This window comes from Pinus tabuliformis, chromosome J (assembly GCF_031772625.1).
Source record: "Pinus tabuliformis cultivar Carrire ecotype Pingquan chromosome J, CPIR1, whole genome shotgun sequence".
In the NCBI taxonomy this organism is placed as follows: Eukaryota; Viridiplantae; Streptophyta; class Pinopsida; order Pinales; family Pinaceae; genus Pinus; species Pinus tabuliformis.
In genome coordinates, this window is record NC_142295.1 from 419,442,816 (window position 1) to 419,468,195 (window position 25,380).

The 25,380-nt window shown below is 35.6% G+C and overlaps 1 pseudogene; it reads right to left on the reverse strand.

Annotated features, from left to right (window-relative positions):
- Positions 1 to 609: 609 nt before the first annotated feature.
- LOC149227616 (1-phosphatidylinositol-3-phosphate 5-kinase FAB1A-like) lies at positions 610 to 15,176 on the reverse strand (annotated as a pseudogene).
- Between the last annotated feature and the right edge of the window lie 10,204 nt (positions 15,177 to 25,380).

The following is a 25,380-nucleotide window of genomic DNA, read 5'->3' on the forward strand; positions in this document are numbered from 1 at the left end:
CCTAAGAATACACCATATACAAAGTTTGAACGTAAGCAATATATGGATTTTTATTTTGTAGATATGTTCTTTTTTTATATCCAAGATATCATAGCAAGAAAAATATTGATATTGTAGAAATTGTTATAGGACCTCATTCAGATTGATTTTTCTGATGTCCTACTTGATTGATACATTCTCATGATAGGAAGGCTTTAAATATGAATTAATATGTTCCCAAAACAAATTAGATTCAAATTTTATGGATATAAAAGATAAAAGCAAATGTCAATGCCTTCATTTGATTGTTACTTGACTCTGGTGTGGGTAGGTTACATGAAATGTGATTGGAAAAAGGATGGGGAGAAAATATAGAGATCACATATTCAATATGATTCATTTGTTGTTGGAAATCCTTCAGGCATTTGAGCAATAGACTTTGGAAATTCTTCTAGTAGTTATTCCTATGGCTTTTAGTGTTGTGATTCTGTTGACACCTAATCCGAAACGGATGGGTGAACTGGACAGTCATCTAGAAGATGAACTGATCCGTTTTATGCATGTATATAAATAATAGTTGGCTAATGAATAAAATCATCAGTTCTTTCTTGCGCTCATTAATTTTTGGAGTTAACCTGGCCTGACCTTGTAGATGACTGTCCTGAGCGCCTCTGGAGACTGCGCCCTCAGATCATAAGTAATTGGTATGCGTTTTGATATTGAATGTATTTCCTGAGCGTGAGCGTTGATGCGTTTTTTACCTGAGCGTTGATGAATGCATAGAAGCGTTGTAAAATATTCAACAGAACACATTGCGTTGATTTGTTTTTTATGGTCCATCGCATTGCGTTGCTTTGTTCCGAATCCCACCTCCTGTCCACCTGCGTTCGGGCCACAATCATACCACAATCCACATACTCTGCTGCAAACAAATTTCCAGTCCGGTTTCCTGTGTAATACCACCCATATTACGTTGCGCAATGCTCAGTTCAGTCCCACTTCAGTTTCCTGGCATCATACCGCCTCACCGATTCGGCTTTCCTTCTCGCTTCGCCTCACCTTGAGAAACACATGCAAAAGACTGTTTTAAACCCCATTGCAAGCGTATATACATTGTTTGATGTGCAAGCCATCGATAATCTCGATCGTCCGCTAGATATCAGCGACGTGGTCTTAGCGGGTGAGGTGCTATTAGTCTTCAGTAACGATTGCGGGAACCATTCATTCATTAGAGATAGCGATTCCGGGATTTTTCCATATATTAGAGGAGATGGAGAAATCAAACCTGCTCGGCCCAGAGTAATAGCCTATTGGAAGAAAATCGAGTACACTGATAGATTTCTTCAATGCTGGAAGCGTTTGAAACAGTGTATATTAATGATCCAGTTTTTTTGTCCCGAGATATGTAAACCGTATTATCATCAGTGTATGTAAGATTTGTTTTATTATGAGTTGTTGCATGCGGTTTGAAGAGAGTCTGTGTATAATATTCACACTGTTTAGGTATTAACGTGGTGCACCAGCCGGGAAGCGCTGTGGGTATTAACGCTGTGCATGCATAGAGTATATATGTTGAATGGTTTCCAAGTTGAATGCGTAGAATGGACACCTCAGGCCATCGACTCGGTTGAGTGTTGAGCCGTTCTTCACTGTATATGATAGCAGTTTTTGAGCAGTTTGTTGACTTCATAATATTACACAGTTTATATGATTCAAAGCCTTCAAAATATTGCGGTGTTTTCAGCATTACATATATATTTGATACATTGATATATATTGAAGTGATCCCGTGAGAGTTTTTTTTTCTCAAAACATAGTAATATTACTGATATAAGAAATGCTGATATGCTGATGCAAATGTTAGAAGAAAATAAAGTGCATAAGGTTGTGGCATAAGAATTTTTTTCCAGCAGAAGTCTTTTATCAACAGAAGTTTTTTTAGCAGAGATATTTTTTACAGAATGCATTCAATCATTTCTATGGTCGGAATAGTTCTCACTGGCAAGGAGAACTATTCTGAATGGTCTCGGATGGTAAAACACACCCTCATCTACAATGAGCTGTGGAAAGGAGTGTGTGTCGGAGAAGAAGACAAAGACCCTGTGCAGCCTACATCAGATAAAGAACTTGTTATTTGGGAAAACAAGAACAGCAAAGCCTATGGATTGATCGCAACATCTGTAAATGAGGAAGTAAGTCATCATATTTCATCCTATTCCAATGCCTTTGAAGCTTTACAAAAGCTAAAAGAACTCTATGATACACATTCTGCACTTGAAGTTGTTCAGCTTATGATTAAACTCTTCACTCTTGAACTGAAAAATAATGATCCTCTTGCTCTTGCATTTGAAATAAAGTCTATAATGCATGATATTAAATCCACTAAGGTTGAGCTGGATATCTCTCTTATTGCCTTTCTCAAAGCACTCTATCCTACCTACTCTAATTATCTTGAGTCTTTACAAGCAAATGGAAATCTTAAAGATATAACCTTTGACACTCTTGTGAAAAAGTTTGCTGAAAGAGAGAAAGCCTTTGGAAAGAAAACAGTCCCTGAATCTTCTGAAGAGACTGTTTGCCTTGCTCACAAAGAAAAGCATCCCGCTCAAGATTCTACAAGAGGAAGAGGTGGACGAAGAAGAAGAGGAAGATACTTCAGAGGCAGGGGGGCAGACATTCTCAAGCAGAAAAGGCAGATCTGCATTGCATTCGCTGCAAACGAAATGGATCACATGATGCTTCTACATGCAAGCTACCATGGGACAAGGTTGAGCAGAGAAGAAATCAGCAGAAAGGTAAAACTGATGACACAGACAAAGGTAAAGCACCTGAATCCGCTCACTATATTGAGGCACAATGTAACATTGGAGTAAATGAAGACTTGTTTAATGCTTCACGTGCTTCTTTGAAAAATGACTGGTTGCTTGATTCAGGAGCAACCTGTCATATGACTCATAGGAAAGAATTTTTTGAAGATTTCACTGACAATGTTGATGGAGCAGTATACTTTGCAGATCAGTCAAAAATCAAGCCATCAGGGCTTGGCACAATCAGGCTTAAACTGCCTGGTCTTCCAGACTTTCTTCTGGATCATGTTCTATATCTCCCACAGCTCAAGAGAAACTTGTTGTCCCTGGTCCACATCCGCCAGCAAGGTCACTCCATTCACATGTTTGATGGCAAGCTTGAGGTAAGAAAGGCATCTGACCACTCACTTGTCATGAGGGGTATAGAAGAAGAAAGACTTCTTAAACTGCAAGGAACCTCTGCTCATGCACAACATTTCTCGTATATTTCTCATCATGAAGATGATGCACTTCCATCAAGTTTATTATGGCATGCTATATTTGGACATTTAAACTATGATAGTCTCCGCTTGTTGAAGAAAAATGGTGTTGCTGGTTTGCCTACAATTCCTAGAAAACATAAACAATGTGATGCTTGCATTCTAGGAAAGCATAGCAAACAGTCTTTTCATGATTCACATTCAAGAGCACATAGGAAGCTTGAACTTATTCATTCAGATTTATGTGGTCCAATGCCTGTTCCTTCTGCAAATGGAAATAAATATATCATGACATTTATTGATGATTACACCAGAATGTGTTGGGTTTATTTTTTGAAGAAAAAATCTGATGCTTTTCAAACATTCAAGAATTTTCATAAATGGATTGAAAATGATGCACAATCTCATATTGGGTCTATTCGCACTGATAATGGAAAAGAATATACATCAAATGAATTTGAATACTATCTTCGCCAACATGGGATTAAACATCCAACAACTGTGCCTTATAATCCTCAACAGAATGGTGTAGCTGAAAGAATGAACATAACAATTTTGAATATGTTACGATCCATGCTTTTCTTCAAAAATGTAAAGACAATGTTTTGGGCTGATGCTGTTCTATGTGCTGCATATATAAAGAATAGATGTCCATCTAGTGCTATAAGAAACAAGACTCCTTATGAATTGTGGTATGGACATGTTCCTTCGGTAAAACATCTCAGGATATTTGGTTCCACCTGTTATGCTTTAATACCAAAGGTACATAGAAACAAACTTGGTGCTAGAAGTCGTAAGTGTATCTTCCTTGGGTATTCAAACACATCTAAAGCATACCGCCTTTATGATGAAGTAAATAAAAAGTTTGTTTTATCTAGAGATGTCATTTTTCTTGAATTATCCGAATCTGACAGTGTTGTTGAGCGGCAAATTGATCGCTTGGATAGATTCACAAAACCGAAATCATTCCAAGAGTTTGATAATCAGATTCCACATCTTGAAGGGGGGATTCCTATACTAGATCAACATGTGGAATCTCCTTCTGAAGAACAATCTCCCCTGCATGACACTCCAACAACGGATGATGCTTTAAGTGATGTAATTGATAGAATTGGGAGACTCAATCTTGATTCAGACCCAACTCAATCAACAGAACAGCCTGGACCATCTCAGAAAGGTCCCCCAAAGTGGCTGACAAAGACACTTGAAAGTGTTCATCCTGATGAAATTGGAAAAACAGGAACCAGAAATACAAACCGACAAGATGGAGGTGATGTAGATAACTCTAATTCACCTGTTGATATGGATGTTACTTATGATTGTGAATTGAACTTGTCTACATATTTTGAACCAACTTCCTTCAAAGAAGCTGCTTCTCATGATGAATGGAAAGAAGCGATGCAGAAGGAGTATGATGCCCTCATAAAGAATGGCACTTGGAAGCTGGTTGATCCTCCATTTGGAACCAAACCAATTGGCTGCAAGTGGGTCTACAAGAACAAGTACAAAGCTGATGGCTCACTTGACAAGCACAAAGCTAGGCTTGTGGCAAAAAGTTTTTCACAGAAGGAAGGGGTCGATTATGAGGAAACTTTTGCTCCCACAGCAAAATGGGCCACCATCCAGACACTCTTTGCACTAGCTGCTCAGAACGGTTGGAAAGTCCATCAAATGGATGTAAAAATTGCATTCTTGAATGGAGATCTAAAAGAGAATGTTTTTATGTCCCAGCCTGAAGGATTTGCTGTGAAAGGACATGAACACAAAGTATGCAAACTTGTGAAGTCCTTGTATGGCCTCAAACAAGCACCACGAGCCTGGTATGAAAAACTAACTGAGCATCTTCTGAAACTCAACTTCAAACATTTTGATCTTGATGATGCAACTTTATTTGTCAAGAAAGTTGGCAAAATAGTTGTGTATCTTGTGGTATATGTAGATGATATTTTAATGACAGGGAACAATGAAAGCTATATTGCATCCATAAAGAAAGAATTAGGAAAATTTTTTGAAATGACTGATTTGGGCTATGTTCATTACTATCTTGGCATTGAAGTAACCCAACATCCAAAGTCCATATTTCTTTCTCAAAAGAAATACATTGGAGATTTGTTGAACAGATTTGGCATGACAGAGTGCAATCCCCTTTCTACTCCAATGGAACAAAACTTGAAGCTCACATCTATTGAAGGAAAGGAATTTGAGGATGCAACAAAGTATAGACAACTTGTAGGAAGTCTCATCTACCTCACTACTACCAGACCAGACATTTCATTTGCTGTTGGAATCCTCTCCAGGTTTATGCAAAAGCCTTGTGAGGGACATTGGTCTGCTGCAAAAAGAGTTCTAAGGTACTTGAAGGGAACTCAAGACCTTGGAATCAAGTATACACAGGTGGACGACTTCAACTTGATTGGATACTCTGATTCAGACTTCAATGGAGACAAAGAAACTGGGGTATCTACTTCAGGATATGCTATGAGTCTTGGATCAGGAGCTGTCTCCTGGAGATCACGCAAACAATCAGTACCACCAGATTCCACAACAGAAGCAGAATATGTGGCAGCAGCTGAAGCAACGAAAGAAATTGTGTGGCTCAGGAAAATTCTTGAAGATTTGCAGGTAAAACAAATACAATCAACTCCACTCATGATTGATAACACCTCTGCAATAAAGTTGGCCAAGAACCCAAAGTTCCATGATCGTACTAAGCACATCAATACTAAATATCATCTGATCCGACATCATGTTGAGGCCAAAACAATCCATCTCCGTCATTGTTCCACAAACGAGCAAATTGCAGACATCTTCACCAAAGCGCTTGGAAGAGAAAAGCTTGAAAGATTCAGAATGATGCTTGGACTCACCAACATCCCTTCAGATTAAGGGGGGGAATGTTGACACCTAATCCGAAACGGATGGGTGAACTGGACAGTCATCTAGAAGATGAACTGATCCGTTTTATGTATGTATATAAATAATAGTTGGCTAATGAATAAAATCATCAGTTCTTTCTTGCGCTCATTAATTTCTGGAGTTAACCTGGCTTGACAGATTCTTTCACCTCATGGTTATTTTTGGCAAGCAAATGTTTTAGGAATGCCTGTAAGACATCAATGGACAGGTAAACCTTTTTTTTTTATAGTTGCAATGTCCATTCCATGATATCCTCTCTTTATTGTTTGATTATATTTTGAATGTTTATTTTGATTTTGCTTTTTATTTTAAATATGAAATTGAAAATATTTGTTATAATGTCTGTTTAAACAACAACCAAAGCTTGAATATGAAATTAATATTACACGATATTGATTGAAATCCTTTTAACTGTTTTGTGTTGAAATATTTTGATGACTATTAAAAAAGTTTACTTTCATGTTGTTATTTGAGCACATGTTGTTTATATACTTGACCAAGTTCATCCATTAAAGAACATAATGTTGTTGCGAATAAAACGACAAGGATTAGACATCACACCTCAGATTATTTTCTTTCACATATTACGTACAACTTGAGCTTTTTAGCATGTAACTTAGTTGGCACGATTGTAATTAAGCTCTCCCTAAAGGTTGAATATTAAGTTACTAAGGTGTTCTTTTCTATGGTGGCGTTTATTTGTTTATATAGGTCACCTGGCCACATAGTGGCCATGCTCGCTCAACTGAAGAAAACTTGTTCGCGTTTCTTGCTTTTATGGGGAAGAATGGCTTGAACATTGTTGATGTTGAGTTATATTTAATATAAATCCTTTATAGTCTACTTTAGTTTATATTTTAGTGTTCATCGTCTTTCATGTCTTACACTTTGCAATATATTTTCTTTTGTTTTCAGAAAAGGAAGTCAGTATTGATGGTAAGGAGAAGGATTTGAAGAAAGAGGAGAACACTAATGCTGGAGTGACAAATGAAAAAGGAGAGAGAAGAGAACCTATCCTTAAAACCACTATTCTACATAAGAAGCACACATAGAGATTGATGTTCAAGTCTTTAGAGTTGGTGAATTCACCTGCAATGGCTTGGAAACACAATGATAATGTTTTGTAGTGATGAAACAACATTTCATGTGTAAATTGTAGTCCAACTAATGTTAAGTTGGAAACTCATATTGTAATACTTGACATTTCATATAATATAATTTATGTGGTTGAAATTATTTGTAGTTGCACCTGATATTGTTTAGTATATTAATTAACATATGTAACTTTGAATTTTCATATTAGATGAACTAGTGCACATTGTATGTCTTTTTTTTTAATTTAGTCACAAAATCATACTAATTAATTTATGTTGATTAATAATGAACACATAAAATCAATCTAAAACTACTAAATTAGTAATTTATATCGATTAATGATGAACACAAATAAAATGAATTTACAACTAAATTAGTCGTTTATAATTATTATTAATGAAAATAAATGAAATGAATCTAAACTACTAAATTAGTTGTTTATATAATGAATATGAAACTACCAAAAAAAATATAAATGACTACTGCAAATGATTAATTTGTGAATACAAATGCCAGCTAAATTTTTCATATATATGACTATTAGTAGCTAATTTACAGTATCTTATAATAAGACAAAATTTAGTTATATTTAATTGGTTTCAAACAACGACTGAAATTTATATATATATGACTATTAGTAGTTAATTTACAGTATCTTATAACATGACCAACATTTTGGTCATATTTCTTTGGTCATTAATTGGTTTTCTCAGATAATCATATAGTAATATAATTTGTTGTATATTTGATCATTAATTGTGGCAATTAATGACTAAATAAATGACTAAATGAATGATCAAATTTATGACTAAATATAATACTAGACGATAAAATTGAGACAACTAATTAATGACTAAGCTAAAAATGCCTAAAAGTTGGTCGCATTATAAGATACTGTAAATTAGCTACTACTGGTCACCGATTGAAAATTAGTCATTTATATGCAAATTTTAGTCGTTGTTTTAGTAACTGATTAGCCATTTTGTACTAGTGAACTAAAAAAAATGAAACAAGACTTTGTAAATTGTGATACTAACCGAGAATATAACGTCGATATAATAATCTTCAATTGTCAGCGTAATATTCCACAGGAAAAGAAATCCAATTCCGATAAGCCAAAAAATTATGTATGCCCTTTCGTTTCCCTGTAATTAATTGAGAAAGATTAGCACATGAAATTTCCATTTAGAATCTCTGAAATGATTCTATAAATATTCAAAACAAACTTAATGTTACTCATTCATTTTTCTCTAATGCATACAAAACTGAATATGCTAACTTGTTTTGAGCTAGAGAGTTTTGTAATTAATTGTGTCCAAAATCATTGCTTATTCTCATCACTGCTTTTTGTTAATGATAAGGAAATAGACCTATATTTGATCAAAAAACATATTTTTCGGAATATATTCAATTTTTTAAATTCAAAGTTAAATTTCCTTTCCATTTATGGTGTTAAAACAAATTGGAATCCTTTTCATTTAATAAATCATTGTTGTAATATACTACTAAATAGATAGCTCCATAATGAAGTTAATTAGTGGTAGAATACTAATAAATCACAAATACATGCAAGAAATAACACCACTATATGTCCTAGGCATGCCAAGTCTTTATCCTCTTGGTTGGAAATATTACTTCAAGAAAACAACATATTTGAAAAAGAGAACTTTTATAAAACTAACCAATGCCAGTGTATCCAACAATATTGACATTTCTATTGGCATGCCCTCAAAATGTGTGGAAGTATCAAACAAGTGTAGTGCACTTCCCTATAAGGTTAAAGTTTGGCAATGGAACATGTTGTCCCTTAGTCTAATCAGGTTTTAACTTGCCTTTTATAACTTAGAGAGAATGGGAATTCAATGTAGAACAATGACATAAATCTTTTATTCATTCACACTTACCTAGATCCTAAACAAGCATTGAAGCGCTATACAAATCCAAGCATGTCTCACATTCCACCAGGAAATAGAATTTCCAGATTTTGACTGTAAACCTTGAGCCTTTCTCAAATTTGTAAACAAGTAACATCATAAATATTCTTTCTTAGTTCTCAAACCTTCTCCTATGTGGAGCTTGAGAAAATATGTGCATACACATATCACATTATAGCATGTTGTGGAGTACATTTACAAGAAACCAATCACTCAAAATTTTATATTCTGGCAAGATTGAGGCATGTGTTAAATGCCCATTATCTGCATCTCTGCACAATGGTGTCATTAATAATTTGAAGGTTCTTGTCTTGATAGTATGATCTAATTATTTCTTTGTGCAAGATGTTTTTTCACTACCATTATTAAAATTTTGATGTTTATGAACAATATATAGATACAATGGATGCTTCGAATAATAAAAGAGGCAATTATTTTTCCATTAAGAGTGTTTAGTATTTTCATATGGTTTAAATTCAATATTTCTACTGGTGGTACTTAGGGTCAACCTAAACAGTTCTTTCACATGCATCAAAAGAAATAAAATATGATAATGGGAAGGACTCGTGCGAACTTTTCTAATCACACATGTTGAATCTGCAAGTGTTTTTACTGTGCAATTTCTTATTGGAGTAAGGTCCTATCAACTGACAAATTTTGTACAAATGTTTGAAATGATACTAAATAAGTTGGACCTGGGGGACTGAAGAACAAAAGCACAAGAAAATACTTGACTGAGATCTATAGATGGCTAGAACATAATCAACTTAAACACCCATCAATGTTTGACTCTTACAAAGGCAACATCCCACATATTATTGGTTAGCATTTTCAACATTGAAACTTGTACTGCACCTTTTTTTCAACTTGGAAATAGCATTAGTTCAATGAAATTAATGCATGATATTGCTTTTAGGTAAACCAATGTCATCCACAATGCCTATGCAGAACATGAGTACATGCTCAAATCGACCTAACTTCACTGATATTGGTAATCATCTTCACTAACTAGTGGGTAGATAAAGGATCTTGGTCATTGTATCAACACTCACCCCAAGGGGATATCATGTGATTTTGGCTCAACACTCTTCCCACTAGGTTATTGTGTAATATAGGCTCAAAATTATCCCCATAAGGCTATTATGGTCTCAACTTCACTAACTAAAGCAAGGCTTTGCACTCTTCCAACATGGATATTGTGTTTTCTCCCTCCATTAATTCACCATTCTAGAACAAAAATGGCATCCCATGGCATGTATTGAACTATTGCGGAAACGTTAATGCACCCAAAACTCTTACATGAATAATGCAAAATAATGATTAGTTGTGAGCACAATTCCTATATCCCCACCTCAAAAAGTAAAAGATCTCCATATCTAAAAAGGATTTTCCATAAATAAAATTTTAGGTAGTTAGGGTCTCTTTCTATGGTAAACCCTCCACTAGTTGACATCACTAACCCCATGGATAAAATCCCTAAAATGAAATTTCAATTAAATAAGTCAATTTTCCAAAGTAAAACCCACCCAAGGTTCTCACTTATATGGTGACCTGGGGTATACATAAGTTTGGATAACAATGCTTGAGCATGTGTTTCCTTTTTTGAATATTGATATGCATAACAATGATATCACTTGGGTTGCTCGTGATACTTGATTACTATTAGTTTGGGTACTAATAATATATTACTGAAATGTAATTTACTATACATGGATCTCATTATTAGCATCCACATAAATAAACTTCCTAATATAAAAATTTGAGTTATTCTCATTCATCTAACTAGTATTAGTGTAGGTCCTAAATGTTTGAATTTGAAATGATACTAAATAAGGTGGACCTGAGGGACTGAAGAACGAAAGCACAAGAAAATACTTGTCTGAGATCTATAGGTGGCTGGAACAAAATCACCTTGAACTCCCATCAATGTTTGATTCTTACAAAGGCAACATCCCACGTATTATTGCTTACACTACAACAAAAAAGGTCATTGGTGAGGGTCGAAAAATGCCATCATAAGCTCATTGGTGATGGTCAAAAGAGCCTTCGTCACCAAAAATTGAACGTCACCAAAGGTGGCATCACCAAAAGTATAGGTGTTATGGTGACATTCAAGGTTTGTCACCAATAACGATTTATAATGAAGGATAGTGACTGTCACCATTTCATATGAGCAATCATGACAAACTTTAGCCTTTGTCACCAAAATATTGAACATCACCAATGGTGGCGTCGCCAAAAGTATAGATGTTGTGGTGACATTCAAGGTCCGTCACCAATAATGATTATAATGACAGATAGTGACCATCACCATTTCATATGAACAACAATGATTTATTGTGATGGACCTTTCATGACCATCACTATTAATGCATATATATGTGGTGATGTTCATTGACTATCACCATTTCATATGAACATCAGTGATTTATGGTGATGGAACTTTCATGGCTGTCACTATTGATGCATATATATGGTGGTGTTCATTGACCGTCACCATTTCATATTTTGGTGAGGGTAGAAAATGTCACCATAAGCTCATTGGTGATAGTCAAAAGAACCTCCGTCACCAAAAAATAATTATCGTCATTCTGTTTGAATAACATGGCACAATTGAATCGAACCACATGCCTCCTACTTGAAAGAAGATGCTCTTCCATTAAGCTAACACCCTTTAAATAATTAGACTTGCAAGAATAGATCTAGGGGAATAACAAAAAAATCCATAGAGAATAGGATTAGAGTGGGAAAAATAAAGATGATAAGAAAAATAATAACTAGCAATGAAATCTACTAATTTGAACATGTTTAAAGTACATTAAATAGAGATGGCATCCATAGTACATTAAAGTGACATTGGTCAATGTTGGGATTCGTCAATTGTCGACTATCCGTAGTGCCACCAATCTAATGAACTATGACAATATTTGTTTCCGTTAATGGAGAAAAATGTTTAAAGCTCATTTTTTCTTGATAACAATTGTATCTAACTAACAACCATGCATAGTTCTAGCCACTGCAAAACATGGACACAAAAGTGAGCATAAAGATCAAAATCATAGTACCACCAATCTAATGAATTGTGACAGGAGATGTTCCCATTAATGGAGCTGCATGTTTAAATCTCACATTGTTTCTTGATAACCATTGGCTCCAACTAACAACCATGCATAATTCTAGCACATCACTACAAAACATGGACCCAAAGTGAGCATAAAGACCAAAAGCCCAATCTACCTTAATGGAAAAAAACAAGAAATCAAAACTTACTTACAATTTACCAACCATTGAAAGGATAAAAACGTGAAAGAAAATGTCTTGATACTTCTCATCAAGGACAAACAAAATCATATCACCTTAAATGATGAATTTAAAAAATGTTTGAGTTTGAAAAATGGTGTTAATACACTTAACTTTAGTTGGTTGGCAAAAATAAGTCAAGGAGGCATTTTAAAATCAAGCAGAATTATTTATTCATGGCATAAAACAAGTTCAATATTAGAGCATTGAAGATAATTGGACTAGCAAATGAAAGACAATATTCAACTAGAAGATATTATCAAAAGAATTAAAAAGGAAAAGAAAAAGAAGATGGGCACATTTTACTTCAGCTGATAGCTAGATCCACATGAGGAACTTAAAATGAGCTTCTCCTAACCCTTCAAATCAAGGAACCCATGACCTATTCACATAAATGATGGTCACAAACAATGAAATATTTGACTGCCAATACTCATTGCTTGGTCCTATCATAAAAGTGCAATATCAAGAGAATATACCTCTGGTAAATAATGCTCAGTTTGTCAATTGTAATATTGTCACAATCATTAGGCTATCATCATTAGGCAACTTCATTGCATAAAAAACATCATAGCAAGAAATGTTGGCTTTATCACCAATGTAAACTAAACTTCATGTATTGAAATTTGAAACAAAGATAAAGAAAAAAAGTTAGTGTATTCATCTTTGAAACGTTGATAGATACATGCTCTGACCCAAGCAGCTGAAATTATTGATAATGTTACCTAAAATGGAAAATCAAATATGAGAAAATATATTTCAAAGAAAATGTATGAGTGTATTTTACCAAAACTGAGCATTGTATGAGTCTATTATTACCTAAACCATCTCACAATGCTCTTCATCAACTCCAACAAGTAATGAATAATCCATGACATCAATTGACTACAAACACACATTGCACACAATCATGATAATTGACTAGCTTAACAAAAATTTGAAACTAAGATTACAATTATAGTTGATTAAAGAAAATGAAAACTATATTTCCCATGAGAAAGGAAGTATCGTTCCAGACTGCTCTCTCCAAAAGGCACTTTGCTTTATTCCCAAGAAATATTAGAACAGTTGGCATGGTCTCTAAGAGATTCTAGTCCAGAAGAACTTTGTTGTTGCCTGATGAATCTACATTGTAACGGGAGAAACCAGAACCTTTGAGGTCATAAACTTGTGTTACATTTCTTACAAACAACAGATTTTCCATTACCATCAATTCATCCTGATCTCTTTTCCACCTTTTGCATTCTCTATAGTGACCTGAAAGATAAGCACATTATGTAACATGCACACACACAATGAAGGAAACAAAGCATGGTAAACTCTCTACGAGTCTGCAAAAGGTAATTGTCAAATATAGAATAAACAATAATATGAGTATCCAACCTAATAAATACCAAGGATCTTTGCCAAACATGTGGAGCTTCCAAAACATAATGAGTCACACAGATATTTGAAATATTTTGAGGAAAACTTGATAAAAGACTCCAATTTTGTCCTGGTGACTCTCTTAATAATAAATATTTCATCCAAGGATTTTGCAAAAAACACATTGCTCTTTCTTCCTTGAGGTCCCCATTTCTTGCAGAAATTTAGTGACAATCTAAAGTCCATCTCTGTTGGACATAAATTTTCCTAAGGGCATCAAACTATTTTGCATAATAACGGGTTACCAAGTACTTAACTTTTCTAGGAGGACCCTCATCACAAAAGGATATTTTTGCATGTGTCTTTTCTATATAGTGATGAATCTAAACCCCCATTCCCTTTGGAGCCATATGTGTAAATATCCTCATATCCTGAACTTATCTCTTTGGAAAGAACTTTACTCGAGTCTAAGGAACCATCTGATGACTAAAGTGGATTTGAAACAACTCCACCCATACCAAATAAATTTTCACATTCCTTTGTTTTATCCATGTCTATTTCCTTTTGATTCTCACTATCAGGTACCTTGTCATATAGGAAAGCCTGATATTCTTGCGAGCTTAGTGCATAAGTTATTATGCTTGTTGGCTCATCATTATAAACAACAATAACCATATCGTTGACACCAATTGGTAAATGCAACTTACCCACTCCATTACCACCCAGATGACTGACAGATGAAACAAACATAGGACTATAGCTTCTCTGAGAGTCAACTCTAATAGACCCCGATAAATTTTCTTGTAAACTCTTGCTACAACGTTTTGGTAAGTTTGACATAGGAGCCCCAATGAAACTTCCAAACTCTTCCAATAGATTTAATTATTTTACTGGTGAGGGAGGGATGATTTTATTAGGCACCTCTATTCCACTTTTATCATGCATGATTTAGGCAGATTTGGACATCATCCTGTCTCCTATTGCAATTTGTTGAACTAGATTAAAATATTTTTTGTTTACAGAATCACTGGCACTGGCACCAATAACCAAAGTGCAGAACCAACTTCCCGCCCTTGTGATATCACAGATACAAACTAAGTTTTTACTAATCCGCATTCACCTATCCATGTTGCATCTAATGTATTTGACAAATCATCGAGGATAGGAGAATCATGCTCTGATAGTTTTTGACAGGTTGCCATATCTTCATCCAAACTGTTTGTATTGTCCCTACTATCAACTGCTTCAAAAAGCATTGTCTCAGAAACATTGATGTTGGTATTGCATTCACCATTCTCCATGTCAAAAGTATGAAACATGGTACCATTAGTTATATTGGATCAATCTCTAATGTTTGGATCTCCTTCCACGTCATCTAGATATTCTGGGTTGTTTTACCTTCTGCCAATTTAATAATTTCCATGCCTTAATTTAATTTTCCATTCACAGTCCCAATTCCCTCTAAATGGTCACACAAGTAGGAATTTCCCACATTACTAATCATGGAAATTTTCCCAGATCCATTATTTAAAACATGCTTGTCGCCAACTTGGATATCTTTGAACTAAAGATTCTCAAAACAGATAGCTCTATCCAAACAATTTCCATCAACCATGGAGCATGTGTCCTTTGTCATCAGAATGCCAAAACCACCACTAGCATTGTTACTATCTTTGACTGTACCCTGACGGTCTCCAACTTTTTCATTTATGCTAGAATCATATTCCTTATATGGAGTCTTAAAATCCTCCAGTGGACTAGATTCCAATTTGGCAAGAGAGTTTTTCACTCTAAGAGATGAATCTAAATGGAAAAGATGGTGATCCTATTCATAGGCTTCATAAAGAAGAAGACACCTTATATTGTTTAGCTTTGAAATATCAGCAACAGGTCTTCCAAGTTCCAACGTGCCCAACACTAATGATGGCCTCTTGCAACAAACCCTGTTTGAATTTGATAGATTGCATCAAAATAATGAACCCTATGAAGAAATGATTTCCAACTAAGAAATTTCTATAAACAAATATGGAAATATTAGACAACCTAAAGTACACTAAACAACCTTTATATACATCTATAATATCACCTCAAATTCAACTCTCTCTTTATACAACCTTCCTTCAAACTCCGTAATTTGCCTCCTTGATTCACGAACCTTGATAACAAAATAAAAGGATCTAGATGTGGCAATTTTATGTCCAAGAAAATTAAAAACCTCTCTAAACAACATTACCACTTTATCTTCAACCTGTTCATTTGCATCAAAATGCACATTAGTTTGGATCTAGGGGGTCCTACTTCATTTATTTTTTTGCTATTCCTTGCTTCTCCCATGCCACCTTCTCAGATAGCTCCTCTATTGTTATTTGATAATTAATATTAACCTTGGATGAAACAGAAACAATGAAACCATTTTCCAGATATGAATCTTTTCATTCCTTATCTTGAAGTTCCAAATATGTTGTGATTGTCCCATATGAACCTGGACCCACAGGAGATATAATTTCATTTGGATATGCCTTTATTGAAGCTGACATCCAGATAAATCACTTGAAGGAGTAGTTGGCAATGAAGGTCTCTGTCCAGATGGATATATATCCCACTATACCCCTGTAACTTGAGCATATGTATCTCCTATGGAGGATTTCTTAAAAACAATTTATGTTTAAACAAGACTGGTTCCATCAACACTAGATTTACTAGTAACATGTGATATAGGTGGCCCCATCCCTCCACTAGTAAGAGGTGGTTTGGACTCTCCCTTATTCTTATCAATCAGAGGGTCATCTGCTAAGGCAGAGATAATTGACATTGTCTTATACATTTTCATGTTTTTCATTTCTTCTGACTGGTTTTGTTCTGGAATAGGAACAATAGAATTGGGTATCATAGAAATAGATCTATCTAAACTTAATTGTTTGTCTGACAATGCAACAATTATTAGTGATTTCAAGGGAATTTCAGGCAAGGTGGCACCTTCATTTGCAAGGAAACAAGTCTCAAGGGATAAATGGTAAGCTGCAAACCCTGCATATTGAACAACATGTTTAACTTTCTTCAACTGATCATGACTTGCACCCATAAGCAGAACTTGTAAACACAAGAGCAAAGTGAGTCCCATAAATTCTGACTTCAAGAAAATAGCATATAACTTAAGATCAAGATGTCACCTAATTTGGAGATAGTCAACAATATGAGATACTTTCAAGAACACAATTTTGAGAACCTCTTTACTTTGTTGGAAATATTTCAGAGAAAATATTAGATTGGTTTCGAGGCTCCAGTCTCCATCTGTGAATTAGATTATCATAGCATACATAATAGAAGTACCATTTCTACTAGACAGATTAGAATTTCAAGGCATATTAAGCATAAATATAATATTTATTTTAATGACAATAAAATATTAAAAATACACAATGAATCCTAGATAGTTTGCCACCCTTGGAATCACCATCCTAGACTGGCAAATGGGTTTCCAGTTTGTATTTGAAATGCAGATTTATTGATTCATGTCAGAATCTGTAGGACAACACTGATCAACATGAGAAACATTTCCTGCATAAAATAAAAAATAAAGTTGTAAAATACCTTGCTGATTTTGGAGGGAATAGGTAGAGTGGGTCCACATGGCCTCCCCACACCAACTGGCATTTGAGGAGGGATGGGCCCCCTATTTATCAAAGTTTTCCCCCCTAGCTCTCTACAAAAGTACTTGAAACCCCAATTCATCTCATTTTTCAGTTTCATACTTTGGAGAGTATATTTGGACAGCAGAAATGAGAACAACTTAGGGTGGGCAAGTTTGGTAGAACAACACTAAAAACAACTTTGGCAAGTAGATTTGAAGGGAGGAACAAAGTTTTTTCCAACAGAACAACACTCAAAACTCTTACTTGTTCTTCTGTTTCTTACTCTCATATATTCTTTTGATGGAATCTCATTCATCATCTTGGGGAGGGTATGATCATAGAAATCATGGTGGAAGAAGTGGCAAAGGGAGAGGAGATGGTGAAAAAAATAACATAAATTTCCCATTGATTCCCCTCTATGGAACTGTGTAATAGAAAGATAGAGAAAAAGGAGAAAAATAAGGTGGAAAGTTGAAACTACTTATGGAATTGCATAGGTTCAAGGAAAATTTTGGATTCATACTCAAGGGGTAAAGCCATTTTTCTTTGGATTCCTAACAATGGGGTTGAGTTTTGTAATCTATCACCCCAAAGATTGAGGCACAATTTCAAAAGGAGCATGATGATGCACAGTTAGCCAGGGAAGAAAGGAGGGGCAGCAAGCATGTTCTTGTAGGTTAAAAAAATGGGCAGCAAGTTTCCTCAACAATTGAGGAAGCCTGGAAGAGATTGAACACCAAACTCTTGGAAAGAATGTTTGATTGATTGCAGGAGGGAAGAAACAGATAGTGGAGTTTCCCCTGCCATACATGCATGTGGTATTCCCTTTATAGAGTATTATGTCTCTATATTGGCAAGTCATGTTTAGAGTGGTGAATGAAGCACCCATTGGTTACAAGAGACAAATTTTGAAAAAGTATGCACCACCATTATACAGAAGGAGAAGTTGTTGTGGACTAATACAACAAACCAACCATCAATAAATTTGATAGTATGTCTCTTTCAAGCCCATACTTCTTCAGAGAAATAAATGCTTCAAATGAAGAGAAGAGAATTGAATGCATGGTTGAGACTTACAAAAGTAATTGAGATTTCAAATCATGGCTACAATATTTGAATATGGATACTAATGCTATACAACAAAAATGTGTTCTTAAACAAATCCCATACAACCAAGATGTAGGTGTCTACAACTCACAAAATGAAAAACATGTGAATTTTCCAAAATGCTAGAAAATTTAAAAAATAAGTAGACAAAATTAAAGATGTGGATGTCCTGTAAACTTATATAGAGGTTATGCCATAAAGACCTTTTAAATCAATATTTTTGAGGCCTTTTTTATTTTTTTGACGACGATTTTAAGGGAAATTTTCCCAGAACTTGTATAAGGCATATTTTTTGATGTACCTTTCAATACAAAGACAAATACAATACAAGAAATCATATGTTGACCATTTGTATATGTACAATAGAGACCATGTGAGAAAAAATAAATACCCCAAGCCCAAACTAGGTTGTATGGTGACTATGCTTCAAACATCATGCAAGTTATCACAGACAATGCAAGATCACACAAAGAAATTGATGCAATCATTGAGTAGGCATGACCATATGTTTGGGACACCATGTGCAGTTTGTAGTTTGAATCTTTGTTTCAAGAATATTATTGTTGAGGTTGCACAAACGAAAAAATATTTTGATGAAGCAAAATAAATATAATATTTTATTATGAAGGACCAACATTTATAAACAATGTGTAGACAATTTCCCCAACTCCAACTTCTTAAGATTGGAGAAAATAGATATTCATCACACCATATCTTGATTTGCCTTCCGACACTTGGGGTTTCTTTGTCTTTTATGGTAGTTTGTCCCAAGTGGAAAACATGGAGATCACCCAACATTGAAAAAAAGCAGTGCACATCAGAACTATCATTCTCGATTAGGCTTGTTGGGGTTAGATTGAGTAGTTTCTTTCCATATTGAAGCCATAGTTGATCTATTACAAACTTTGTGATATAGATAATGCAGATTAAGACAGAGATTGGTTCATATGTGTGTTTATTTTGGATACGAGAGAATGAGCTACAAGAATAGTAGGGATCGAATTATCAAAACAATTGTGACAAAGTTCAATCATATGACCCAATCAATACAATACTGTGTAGCTACAATGTAACATTGTATGATGAACACTATGATTGCATAATGTTTTACAAATGGAGTGTAAATATTCTTGGATGTCAAACCTCCATGACAAGCTATGTATCTGTTTAGTTCTTGGACAAATTGGTTGGACATGCAATAATATCAAACCTGAGAATGAATGCTGGTGTAATTATTTGGATATAGGCCACTAAGTGAATAGATCCATGTGAAATTCTTGCCATTGTCCTTTCAAATTGACTGTCATAGAGTATATTCTTATTTGTTGCTGGAAATGAAGTTGTCTTCCATATATCAAATGGAACAACATTAGCCAGTCTATAACAAATTGCTAACAAAGAACATCACACCACTGAGCCTAACAACATCTTTATTATCATAAATTCCAGTTTGATTTTAAAATCCAGCACATGAGCAGTTTGGTCATATTTTAGCCTTTTCTATCTTTTCCAGTCATAATGATGAGCTCAAAACTTCCAGACTATGTCCATTTGTGGTCCCTTTACTGCTGCCAATAATATCAGCATGTGTGCAAGTGCTAAGTCATTTTTCCTTTGGGACTATGGACATGTTTCAAAACACTAAGACAGATTTTGTGAGCACATCATCCTCATAATTTCGCACATACTGATTCATGTGTCTAGGATCATGTTACTATAATCCATAAAACCTTGAGTGGAAAGAAAATATGCATCAAGGCAAACTATCTACATCAAAATTAAAGTTACATGCATCACCATGATCAACCCATAACAAGAAGCATGAGATCACCAAGAATCAAACCATCAAAGAAAAGATAGAAACAATGTAGTAGAGGGTTTGTTACCATCATCAACAAACTATTGTACATATACATGAACAATATCATCTCAAAGATGGGCATCACTACATTTTGGAAGGAGAAGCATTGCTAGGTTGTACACCTCAAGATGAAGTACCAACAATGATGACCTCATCTAGCAAGGGAAGGCTAGAAGAAACATCTAAAGGAGAGGATGGACTAGATGATGAAGTAATCCCTTTAGTTTTGACTCCCCATATACTATTCAATAACTACAAAGAATGAACTCGAAGGAGTTTGTATAGGTGGACCAACACAAGATGGAGATGTGGAAAGGTTCACTACAACTAGTTGGGAGTCATCAACAAGCAACCCAACAAGAGAAGAAGAGGCATGTTCCATGGATACATGCTGAGACTCATCACTAGAAAGGAGCTATAGAAGATATCTTAGCAGTCATCATGAAAAGGCTCATCAAAGATAGCATCATGATGCTTAGTCACTTGGTAAGAGGTAGGGTCATAGAGATGATACCCCTGAAAAATTTCATAGTAGCCAACCAAAGTCCTATGAGGAGTCTAATGGATAGGAGATATATCATTTCTTTCATGATACAAGTGGGTCCATGCACTTGATCCAAAGAAACTAAAATGTGAGATAAAGGACTTCCAGACATGCAACCAATAAGTTTATGACCTTGAGTCAAGGAAGAATTATGAGGCTAAAAAGTAATGCTCGTCTTTTATTCCTAATCAATGGCTTATTCCGTCCCATAAGGCCAACTAAAATACGAATGTAACCTTCTTCTCCTATCCATTGTATGTGCTTTTCTTTCTCCTTGCTTAACCTTAGTAATTCATTAAGAGCATACAACATAGTCTACTCCTCATCAAAATCCAGATTAGGTTTCAATGAAGCTATTGTGACCATTGTATTTATATCCTTCCACTCTTCTATAAACCTTCAAAGTATGATATTTTGTTTGAGATCTTTACTGATTAGCGCTTGATTATTCATGGGACAAGTAGTTTTCCCCTCTGCAAAACATCTTTCAATAGAACTTCTATCAAATGTTTCACAAGAAGAAATCTCAACAAGATCTCCCATTACCTCTCAAGAAATTTGACAGTAAAAGTATTGTAAGGGAGGCATGTTAGAAAATTATATATTACGGAGCAATGGAACACATAAAATATTGCAGAAATATAAACATAGAAAACACATAAAACAAGAGAGACACAGATATATGTGGTTCACCCAGTTTGGGCTACGTCCACCCCGAACAGCCAGTCCTTCCTTTCTATTATCCAGCAAAATGAAGAGACACAACCTACAACAGATCCGCTGTAATATCCTCTGTTTTCTCTCACAGTCTCACCTCTCTATTTCTCACTCAGAGAATACACTTCTATTACACAGCCTCAAATATAATACCCTCATACAAAGAGAGGGGTTTCCTTCTAGGGCAAAAAACCCTAAACTAAACATAAGTTCTACCGCCAGATCATCCACCTAATGAATGACCCAGATTGACTAGAAATTACTATACTTTTACAAGGCAATTTTACATCTATTTTTAGCTTCGGGGGCACTACCCCCGAGCCCCCCCGGGGGACCGCTGGCCCCCGGACCCCCCAGCCGGAGGGGATCAGCCCCCTCAGACCCCCGCAAGGGGGACAAGTCCCCCCTGCACCCCCTCGCATGGAGGGGTGTACAAACTTCCTAGGGTATACAACTGGCTGAAACAAAGACCTTTGAACAATCATGCTCCACACACAACAAGGCAAAGAATGACTTCCCAAAGAGAACCTTTTCTTGTAATATACCTTATCTCTCTCTTGGATAGAAGATGCCACATCTGCACAACGAAGTAATCCAATGATTTGTTCCATTTCCAAATCCTTTACTTCATTTTTTTCCCCTCAATATGGTATCTTCCATATCCCTTTTAAACTCTTCGTATTCTTGTTTCAAATTCGATGTATCAGTGGAAACTCCCACTACTTTGGCAATCTGCAAAAGTAATTTATTTGCGTAAACACTATCAGCATTCCTTTCTCTGATCCCAGATTCAATTTTATCAACAATTTCCTCTTCTGCCACTGCTGCCTTGAACTCAGCATTCTGCATATCCTTACAAAGATTATCAGTTTTTTGTCTAATAGCCAGTGACACATCCAATGCTGAGAGAGGAAGCAAACTTAGAGCATGTCCAATTTCCCTCGTAATATCTTGCAATTGTTTCACAATATTCCTACAATTGAGAAGAAGATAAAACTTGCTCTTTTGTGAACAAGTATCAATAACATTCTTTGCGGCCTTGAGTACCCTTTCAAAAATCCCAAGAGATTGTCTAATAGTCTGAGTTTCCCTTACATTCTTATTATTAAGCTCTGTTAAAATGGGCCTAATATTTTCTAGATACTTGGAAAGTTCCCTGAGGCTCTCTTGGTCATAAATCACATCTTTTGTAGCATGAATGGTGTCTCTAACTAGCACTAAAACTTTGGTTATCAACTCAGACAGTGGTGCAAGTGTTGCATTACCAATTACTCCATCAGAAGTGACTTGACTAATTACTCCAAGAGAAGACACCATTGTTCATCCAAGGCAAAACAGGAAGAAACTTCTAGGGCGACGAAGGTCTCCTTTCTAGAAATTTGATCAGTGGAGAGCCACATGCATCCTTCTGACCCTTTTACAAAATTTCATTCACTTGAATGATGGCCATTTGATTTTTTGCAAGCAAGCTCTGAGGAGTCTCCTAAACCACGCCCATGCTCTAAGGAGCTTCCTTCTGAGAGTTTTGGAACTAAGTGGGCTTTGTTCGTGCTGATTCTATTTTGTAGATTATCCAATTATAGAACATAAGCTTATTTTTTAAATCTGGGCAATGATGACCATTATGGATTCGTCTAATTGATTTCTACTTGGGTGGAAGAATATTTCTCCTATCTGATTATTTATTGGGTGTCACGATGTTCAAGCCATTCTTGTAAGCACTCCATTTTTTCTTTGAAAATGCTGAGGAGGGTTGGCTACTCTTGATGCACGAATCCATTAAAATAAGGTTGTTTCCAGTTTGTACAACATATTAGTCATTGCAAGAAAGTCATTGGTTATCTGAAACATGCAATGGACAAATCAACAAGTTATGGAATCTGGCATCCAATCTCATCTTCGGAATGATACTTCTCGTGATTTGGGTCGCTATTTTTTTGTGGGGTGTTTGGTGGCAACCATTTTTGGAAATTAAGGATATGAATTAGATTTGGAGGAAATTCATGAGTTCTTCAGAGTGGGTGCTCTGTTTCCCTCTCAAAACTCTCTCTATTTTTCGAGTATTATTATGGTCATATCTCTTCTAGATTGTAACCTCTGGATCCGTAGGGTTGTGCGTACTGGGGTTTTCCATTGTTTTTCTCTTAAGATGTCATTGTTAAGAGTCACTTTCATGACAACTATGTCAATTTCTAGAATCTTGTTGTTCAACTTGGTAATCCCAATCAAAGCCGGTGATCCATTCTGTCATTGAGCATGCGTTGGAAAAATCATTGCAGTCTCTTGCTCTCATTCAGGAAAACGTCATCATCATGCCTCTCAGTGACAACATGATACCTAATCACCTCTACTAGCCTCCTGGAAATGGGTCTACCGATCCTCATTCTTTGTCTCAAACCTTCAATTTTATCTACCCGTGGCCGGGGTGGAATCTACGTGAGTAGATGCATTTGACTCAGTAAATTTTATCTGAGCGGGTTTGATAGAATGAAGGACAAATCCAAGGCAAAACAGGAAGAGATAGATAAATTATACAAGATATTATCCAAATTTATGGTGATTTCTTCAGTTTAGCCACAGAAAAATGTCTAAATTTAGAGTTGAGAAAATAATGCCACACTATGTAACCATATATATATACATATCATATGCCACTGAAGGGCTAACCAAGAGTTAACCTTTTAGCCATGATCACTAAGTAAAACCTTCCAGGACCAACTCTTCAACATTGCTATTGGCCACTCAACCAGGGCATGTACTATTTCAGAGGTGAAGATTGTCTCTGAAATGCCTGTATACCTGGGAGCATGCCTAGAACAGACAATACACGTAGGTCACATGCCTTCTCCCAATTCATAACTGGTTGAAGAGGTCACAAAGGTCTAAATATCAATATCTATACCATGTCCCATGTATGAATCTTACATTTTTTACAACTCAATCAAAAACTAGAACTGACTTTTTTCTTACAAGTTTGTTAGAGCCTTTTTGGGAAAGTGATTTGGAAATTGCGTTGGATCACCAGATGACTATGAGTTCCTAAATAGCCTGTGTAGACCAAGCATGGGGTACTCAATGTAGTTATGTTTGAGCCTTAAACTTTTCCAATTCCAAATATAAAACTATTCACAAGATTGACTGTCGGTGGTGAAATTCTATTTTATATCATGTACCCACATATCACCATAACTCATTCAACATTAAACAATTACTCTCGAGCCCAACTGTAGGTAGATAAGATAAGATAAGATAAGATAATTATATTTATGTCCAATTAATGACCACAAAGTAGGTCAAAGGGATTTTTGAGTACACTGATGTATATACAAAGTGGGAGAACCAAACGGTCTCCTATCAAATATACAATGCATGAATTAAATAACATATGGCCCTAGCGGAGAAGATCCAAGAGCTAATAGGTCTGACGATCAAACCCATATCTCCTAACATCTAAGGTTGAATGAACAACGCTGAAGAAACTCATCAAAGTCTGTTGGCCTGATGAAGAGCCGATGGGAAGTGCAAACTGTCCACTAAATCATTTCCTAGGGGGGTTCACATGCTACTGAATGCTAGAGGACCTAGTCTATCTCCATGGAACAAATCTGAGATGGAATTGTTACTAAGATCTCATGTGGCAGGGT